The following is an 8349-nucleotide window of genomic DNA, read 5'->3' as shown; positions in this document are numbered from 1 at the left end:
CTCGGTGCGGGCCTCCTCCTCGCCATTTTTCCAGGGGCGGGGAGGGCTCAGCTACTCCTGAGGTTGCTGGGTCAGACCCGCGTGGCGCCTTCCCACCCACTGGGATCCCGGGGCCTGAGGCGTGTCGGACGAGGCGCTTGGTTTTCCTCCCCTGGTGTTGGCTCCTGGCTCCTAGTTGGCGACTTCGGAGTTCCGGCCCAGCCACCAGCTCTAAGGATCCCCGGAGAGCCCCGCCCCCTAGAGACCCGCGCCCCGGAGAGCCCCTCCCCCGGAGAACCCCACTCCCGGAGAGCCCCGCCCCCGGGGAGCCCCACTCGGAGTTCAGGCTCTCAGTGCTAATCCCTGTGGTGACCCACCCTCCGTGCCCGAGCCGGGAGCTCCCCAGGGTCCAATCTAATGAGTCCGGACCCCCTCCCTCTGGCCCCTGGGGCAGATGAGCCCTTGGTCACCGCCCCTATAATTTCCTGCAGACCCAGCAAACAAAAGGCTCGGGAAGAGAGGCGAGGCTGCGCGGGGCGCCCTTCCTGCAGGAACAGCTGATGGAGCAAACTGGCCCTGGAGGGAGCGCAGGGGAGGGATGCAATTCTAGGGTTCCCAGTGGCAGGCCAGACTCCAGACCTCGGGGAGGTAGGAAGTCCAGGGACGTGGACGTGGAGGGCCCAGGCATGTCACCTGAGTATGCTGGGCTCTACGAGGTGCCTACTGCCTTGTGGGAGTGATGTCAACCTTAGGGAATGGAGGGGGTGGAGGAACACGGGTTCAGGTGAGCTCTCGGCCCGCGGAGGCTGGAATGGTGGGGGCTGGGAGAAGCCCGAAGCCCTACGTCATCTCCTCTGGGGCCCAGCCTACAGCCCCCTGGCCTGACCTGCTACCCTCTGTGCGGGCCCCACCCAAGCGTGATTTCCTGCTCCTCCCCAGGCACAGAGCTTTCCCTTGGCAAGCTCCATGAACCAGCCCAGGAGCTTCTCGTCCCTTCAGGACCCTGATAGCCTATCCCCCCACCGCAAATAGTCCTTCTTAAATTCCCTCCTACAGCCAGTGTCCCTGCCCCATTCCTGTCAAGGACACAATGGTAAGGGAAGGGCCACATCCAGTGGGTGGGGGGATGTTGGCATGGAGGGGGGCTTGGCCTCATATCCTGTCAGTCTGCCAAGGGAAGAGAGGAAACAAAAGACTTCCCCCGCTGGGACAATGAGCCTCCCACTACCGCTCCCCTGTTCTACCCCCCCTTCGCCCCCCCCCATCACCACCACCAACAACCTCTCCCTTTTAGCTCTGACCTGCAGCCTCTTTGCCTCCTTCTAACCACCACCTCCTTGCCCTCAGGTAGCCTTGGCCTCTGCTGTGAGCTCTGCCCTTCTCCTTCCCTCCTTTTTTTTTTTTTAATATATTTTATTGATTTTTTTACAGAGAGGAAAGGAGAGAGAAAGAGAGTTAGAAACATCGATCAGCTGCCTCCTGCACATCTCCTACTGGGGATGTGCCCGCAACCCAGGTACATGCCCTTGACCGGAATCGAACCTGGGACCCCTCAGTCCGCAGGCTGACGCTCTATCCACTGAGCCAAACCGGTTTTGGCTCCTTCCCTCCTTCTTATCAGGCCCCTCTGATGCTCATTCCCAGTCCTAGCTGGTTCAGTCCCCTGCTATCCCATCAGTGCTCAGGGGCCCTTCTTCTATCCCCAGCACCAAGATTAGAGGCTGGATGTGCAAGGCTCTGGTGAATGTTAGCGGGGGAGGTCACACCCCTTTAGAGGCTGGTGGAAAGTAGAAGCTCTGCAAGAGAAAGGCTTCAAGTCAGAGGGAGGGAAATGCCCTCGGCCTGGCCTGGGTGAGAGGAAGAAGGAAAGGGCCTTGCAAGTGGGGCTGGAAGGCTGTCCTGGGTGCAGTGGGAGACACCTCAGAGGAGTCAGGCCTACCTGCTGACGACTGGTGAGTGCACTGGGCAGGTCACTTAACCGTTTGAGCCTGTCTCATCTATAAATTATTTTTCATCATCACCCAAGGATATGTTTTCATGGATTCTTTAAAGAGAGAGGAAGGGAGAGAGAAACATTGATCGGTTGCCTCCCACACACACCCCAACCAGGGATGGAACCCACAGCCTTTTTGGTGTACAGGACAAAACTCCAACAAACTGCATTACCAGGGTGCCTGTCTCTGCTTTTTTAAAGTAGATGTCATAATAACACCCATCCTGCCTGTCTAACCAGGTTCTTATGATGATCTAAATATGATAATGTTTGTTTTTTTTAAAGGTGAAGTAGTAGGTTTTCCTCAATCTTCCCAGTCTATACTCTCCTCCACACCCCCATTCCCACTCCCTGCAGCTTACATCACCACATATGCTCAAAACTCCCAAACTTGCAATCTCCAGCCAAAAAGCTGTCTCTGAACTCCTAAATAGTACACAGCGATCTCAAACTCAACAGGCCCATCATCTTCCTCCCCCATGGTCTGGTTCACTAGCTCCTACCAAGCTGCCCAAATCTGAAACTTGAATCATGCTTGATTTCAGCCTCCCCCATCCCCACAACTAGGTTGTAAGTCCTCCTTGCTTTAGCTTTTTGACATCTCTTAAGTGCTACCCTAAGATACACACACACACACACACACACACACCTTTGTCCATCCAAAACCTCACTGTCATTTGGAGAACTGCATTTAGTTTCTCTGTCTTTTTCTTTTTAAAAATATATCTTTATTGATTTAGAGGGGAAGGGTGAGGAAGAGAGAGATAGAACCATTAATGATGAGAGAGAATCATTGATCAGCTGCTTCCTGCATGCCCCACACTGGGATCAAGACTGCAACTCGGACATGTGCCCTGACTGGGAATCGAACCGTGACCTCGTGATTCATAGGTCAGTGCTCAATCACTGAGCCATGCCTGGCTGGGCTCTGCCTTCAGTCTTTATCCCTTTCAATCCATTCTCCAAAGTTGTCTAGTGGGATCTTTCTAGACAAATCCACCGATGTTTCTTTGCCGAAAATACTTTAATGGCTCCCAAGGTATTCAGAATAAGTACATCCTTCTGGAAGATCCTATAAGGTTGGCCTTGCCCACCTCCCCAGCTCATCCATTGTCACTGTCCTTGCACTCTACACCCTGGTATTATGAACTCTTGGCAGTTTGGGGGCAATCTCACCATGCTTCTGCTTTTGTATCTGCTCCTTCTTCTGCCTTTAAAGCAACATTCCTGCCAGTCTCCTTTATGACTCATTTAGAGAGCATTAGCTTCTCCAGAAAGCGCACCTTCACCCTGCAGGCTGGATAAGGTGTGCTTCCTTCCTAATCCCATTGGACCTTATGTGTGGCACCATTTATGCTCAACACACTTCCTATGTTAGAAGTTCCATGGCTATTTCTATCCCTGGCTGTCAAGTCCTGAAAGGCAGAGGAGGACTTTGTGTCCCCAAGCCTGGCCCATAGTAAAATGTTCAATAAGTGATTTCTGAGGAGCCCTGGCCAATGTGGCTATGTTAGTTGGAGTGTTGCCCATATACCACAAGGTTTCAGGGTCTATTCCAGGTCAGGGCACATGCCCACGTTGTGAGCTATATTCCCAGTGGTGTGTGTGTGTGTGTGTGTGTGTGCAGGAGACAGATGATCAATGATTCTCTCTCATCATTGATGTTTCTATCTCTCCCTCCCTCTCCCAAATCAATAAGAATATATAAATATCCTATATAATAAAAGCCTCATATGCTAAGTGTCCAGTCGTCCGGTCATCCGTTCAACCAATCAAAGCATAATATGCTAATGACATGCTAAGACCACTCAACCGCTCGCTATGATGTGCACTGACCACCAGGGGGCAGATGCTCTGACCAGTAGGTTAGCTTGCTACTGGGGTCCAGCCGATCCGGAGAAGGGCCAGACACACCTTGGAGCCTTCCCGCGTCCTTTCCTGGCCCTGATCATTGCACCAGTGGGGTCTCTAGGCCTGGCCTGTGCCCTCTCACAATCAGGGACCCCTCAGGGGATGTCAAGAACAAGTTTCGTTTTGGCCGGATCCCAGGCTGAGGGACCCCACTGCTGCACGAATTCGTGCCCGGGTCTCTAGTATATGCATATATTTATTTACTAGTATTTACTATGGGCCAAACAGTATATGTTGAAGATCTGTTGTACCTGCTTTCATGAAATTTAGGGCCACATACAAGTAAATATACAATCACTAATAAATTAATAAAGGCGTTTATGTGTGTGTGTGATACAACTTTGTATATGATGATTTCAGAGATATTTGTGGTAATCAGATGAGGCTTGGGTTCAGATTTTGTCAGTCCTGAAGTTTATATAATTTGGGGAACCCTTATTAAGAAAACACAATTATGAATATAAAATTAAGTATAAAAGTTAATGCTTATTTAGATTGAGAAATCACAACCAGTTGCAAATGTTAAGATGATAAATACCATAAATATTACAAAAGCTTGATAAAAAGTCATTTATGACTAAAGATGTTAACCATTTGTCATACATTGCAAATGAAATACCACATGTCTTGCTATCATTTTATTGTGGTGTTTTATATTTTTTTTTGTACAAAAGTTGTGTATTCAAATGTAATCAAATATTGTTTTTTAAAAAGCTAGATAAACAACCCTGGCCGGGTAGCTGAGTTGGTTAGAGTGTCATAAATAACTACTGAATACACCTTTATAATACTTTCATGTCCTGCCCTGGCTGGTGTGGCTGGGTTGGGCTTCATCCTGTGCACCAACAGGTTGCTGGTTCAATTCCTGGTCAGGGCACATGCCCGGGTTTTGTGCTTGATCTCCAGTAGGGGTTGTGCAAGAGGTAGCAGATCAATGTGTCTCTCTCTCATCATGTTTACCTCTCTCTCCCTTCCTCTCTCTCTTAAAAAAACAATTTAAAATATTCTTTTAAAAAAGATTAACAAATACTACTTTCATGTCCTACCTTTTTCTTACAGGTATACTCTTTGACCACCTCTTCATATGATGATTTTGTATTATTTTCTATTCTCTCTATATCTGTCTTCCCTCTAGTATGAACAATTTAATTTTTCCTTCCATTATTGAATTTATTTATTTATTTATTTATTTATTCTCACCCAAGGTTGTGGGGATATTTTTTAAGAGAGGGGAATTAGCACTAACCAGTTTGGCTCAGTGGATAGAGTGTCACCTGTGGACTCAAGGGTCCCAGGTTCGAGTCCAGTCAAGGGCATGTACCTTGGTTGCGGGCACATCCCCAGTAGGGAGTGTGCTGGAGGCAGCTGATCCATGTTTCTCTCTCATCGATGTTTTTAACTCTCTATCCCTCTCCCTTCCTCTCTGTAAAAAAATCAATAAAATATATTTATAAAAAAGAGAGAGAGGAGAATTAAGGGAGGGGAGGGAGAGAAACATCAACATGAAAGAGACACATCAATTGGTTGCCTCCCACAAGGGGCCGTGAAACCCTGCAACTGAGGTACTGCCTTTGGCTGGGAATCGAACCCGCAACCCTTTGGTCCAACATTGTAATCTCTGAACCAAATCGGCCAGGGCCCATTATTGAATTTATAAACATCTTTTGGCTCATCATTGGTAAGATGAAAAGCCTCTATCAAATTCCTTTCCTACAAGAGGTATAAGATTCCAGACCATTTCAAAGGTTCTCATGCAGTGACTCACCTTAAAAACTGTTTAAATTGATGGCACTCATTAACCAGGGCTTTGGCAGGAGCTCGGGAGGTGAGGGCTGCTGAAGTGTAAACTTCAGGAGCTTCCAAGCACATTTAACTTGACAGGCTTGTATGGGCCAGAGGACCGGCCCTGGGATATGGAAGGAAGGGTGACAATTTCTACAATGTATGGTGAAAAGAGATGACCTGTTGTGTGTTTTTTTAGTATGTATAGGAAATGTTCTAACTCCAAGACTAATCCAAACTGTAATGATGTGGATAGCAAAAAGAAAGCCCTGCCAGCTGTTGGGGGGTTAACTGGGGTGTTGGGGTGCTTCACATAGGTACTGTCATGGCGATAAATGACAGCAGCATATTGGTCATAGGCAGGGAATGGGGTGACAGCCTAATATTTGGGGTGGGAGGACAGTGACGTGCCCTAAGTGCTGTGATAATGAAGAAAGGAGGGCCTGAGATTTGTTTGGGCTGATTGAGGTAGTGATATGACTGCTCACCTATGTGATGGTGGATATTGAGTTAGCTTGCCTAGGAAGTAGTCTTGGATGGTCAGAGGGTGGAGGAAATGACCTCCCACCTACAGGATAGACCAAGGGCGATTCCTTAGCATTGACTGGAGTGAAAATCTCAGCCATCATCTCCATGAAAAGGGGAAGTAATGGGATCTCTGCCAGATTATAAGATCTTTGTGGCCAGAAGCCGTGTTTTACAAATCTTGCAAATCATCTGTCACATAGTAGATGCTCAATAAGTTTCATTTTATTCATTCTTTTTATTGGTATGTACTAGGTACTAAGAACTGGATTACATGCCGGGGGGTGGGAGCTGAGGACCCAATGATATGGGATCTACTGGGTATGTTCTTTTTTTTTTTTAAATATATTTTATTGATTTTTCACAGAGAGGAAGGGAGAGAGACAGAGTTAGAAACATCGATCAGCTGCCTCCTGCACATCTCCCACTGGGGCTGTGCCCGCAACCCAGGTACATGCCCTTGACCGGAATCGAACCTGGGACCTTTCAGTCCGCAGGCCGACGCTCTATCCACTGAGCCAAACCGGTTTCGGCTACTGGGTATGTTCTTACTTAAGATGCTCTATTCACTCTAGCTGAGGGGGGAGGGGCCTGGTACTCAGAGGTCAGAAATACAGGGTTCAAGTCTACAGTGAGGGTGAGCTATTACACTATTTCACCCCTCTGTCTTATCAGCTCTTCACTCCACCCTGCCTCATTTCTCTGTGCATCTTGGTCTCTACCATTTAAGCCATGCACACCTCCACCCCATCGTGATGAATCTAATTCATCCATAATGATGCACCACCCCCACCTCCACCACCAAGTGAGAAAAATCAAGCGGAGCCCAGGAGGAGACATAACTTTTAGAGAAAAGGATCTGAATGGAGAGTAAAAGCAGGGAAAGGTGAGGGAAGGGGCGAGTGTGACCCGGAGGAGAAGCTGACTTAGATCAGAGAGGGAGGAGGGTGGTATTCCCAGTCCCGGCCTGGTCTGCATGACTCCAGCCAAACCGGCTGTTTCCTGCCCTTTGTGACCCCCCCACCCCGGAGCAGGACCCAGGCTGGGCAATGAGGAAGGGCAGGGGTGTGGGGAGCACCACTTGTGGCAGGAAGATAAGTGAGTTGGGACAAGAGGTCACTAGAGACCTGGCTGTCCTCTCTGGGGTGTTAGAGGCACTTGGCAGCCCCCCAGGCATCAGTGACTCCGACTCTCTCTTGGCTCCTCAGCTCCTCCAGACTTTGTTCCCCTTAAGTATTTTCTGAGTTTAAGCCCTTTCCTTCTAGTTCTCCCACTGGAAGACTCCTGCTGCACCCTCCATCCACCCCTGGACTCATACAGGTGCCCTGATGTAGAAGGGGGTTGGTGGGAAGTTCACTGCTTTCCTAGACCCTCCCCTCTAACTGATGATATGGGGGGAGGGTGGTGGCAATGAGAGGAAGAGCCCTCCCAGCCATCCCGAGGGCCCCCAGGAGCCAGACAGGAAACAGCTTCAGGAAAGACAGCAGCAGCCCCGGCCCCAGCCCCAAGGGTCAGGGCTGCGGGTGGCGCGGAGCCCTCCCAAACTCGACAGTGAGAATGAGGACGGTGAGCTGGGAATCCATCAGGACCCCTCACTCGCTCAGACCCACCTACCTTTTATCTACCCTTGCTCCCTAGACTTTTCTATGTTCCTCCCCATCTCAACTCAGTTGCCTCACTTCCTCCTCGCACTTTCCAGCGCTGGGCTGAGTGCATAGTAAGTCCCCGATACTGTACTTAGTTCTTTGGATGATTGTGTGGACGTTCACTCCAGGGTTATCTAAGCTGAGATCGCTGCCTCCGGACCCCCAGGGCCACCCTCCATCCTCAAAAGCTTCGCCCAAACACGGTCCCCTGCGCCAACTAGGGGGTGGTGGGCTAATCCAGAAGAATCCGAAGTCCGCAAGAAAATAATGCGCACCTCTGGGGGGCTCTCCGCGCTGCTGGGTGTTTTCTCCGCTCCCTGGTCCGCCGGGTTTGGGTCTGCCCCCGGGGTCCCTGGGCCCCGATCCGGGCACGCGAGATCCGGGTGGGAGCACACAGCCCAGTGCACTTCTGGGCGGCCCCGGGTTCCGCGCCCTCCGCCCCTCCCCCTTCTCCCAACTTTCTCCCAACTTTCCGAGCTGCTGCGCTCGGCGCCCCGCTCCGCTTCCCTCATG

The sequence above is a fragment of the Myotis davidii genome, unplaced genomic scaffold, assembly GCF_000327345.1.
Source record: "Myotis davidii unplaced genomic scaffold, ASM32734v1 scaffold901, whole genome shotgun sequence".
Lineage (NCBI taxonomy): Eukaryota > Metazoa > Chordata > Mammalia > Chiroptera > Vespertilionidae > Myotis > Myotis davidii.
Note: the sequence above shows the minus strand (reverse complement) of the source record.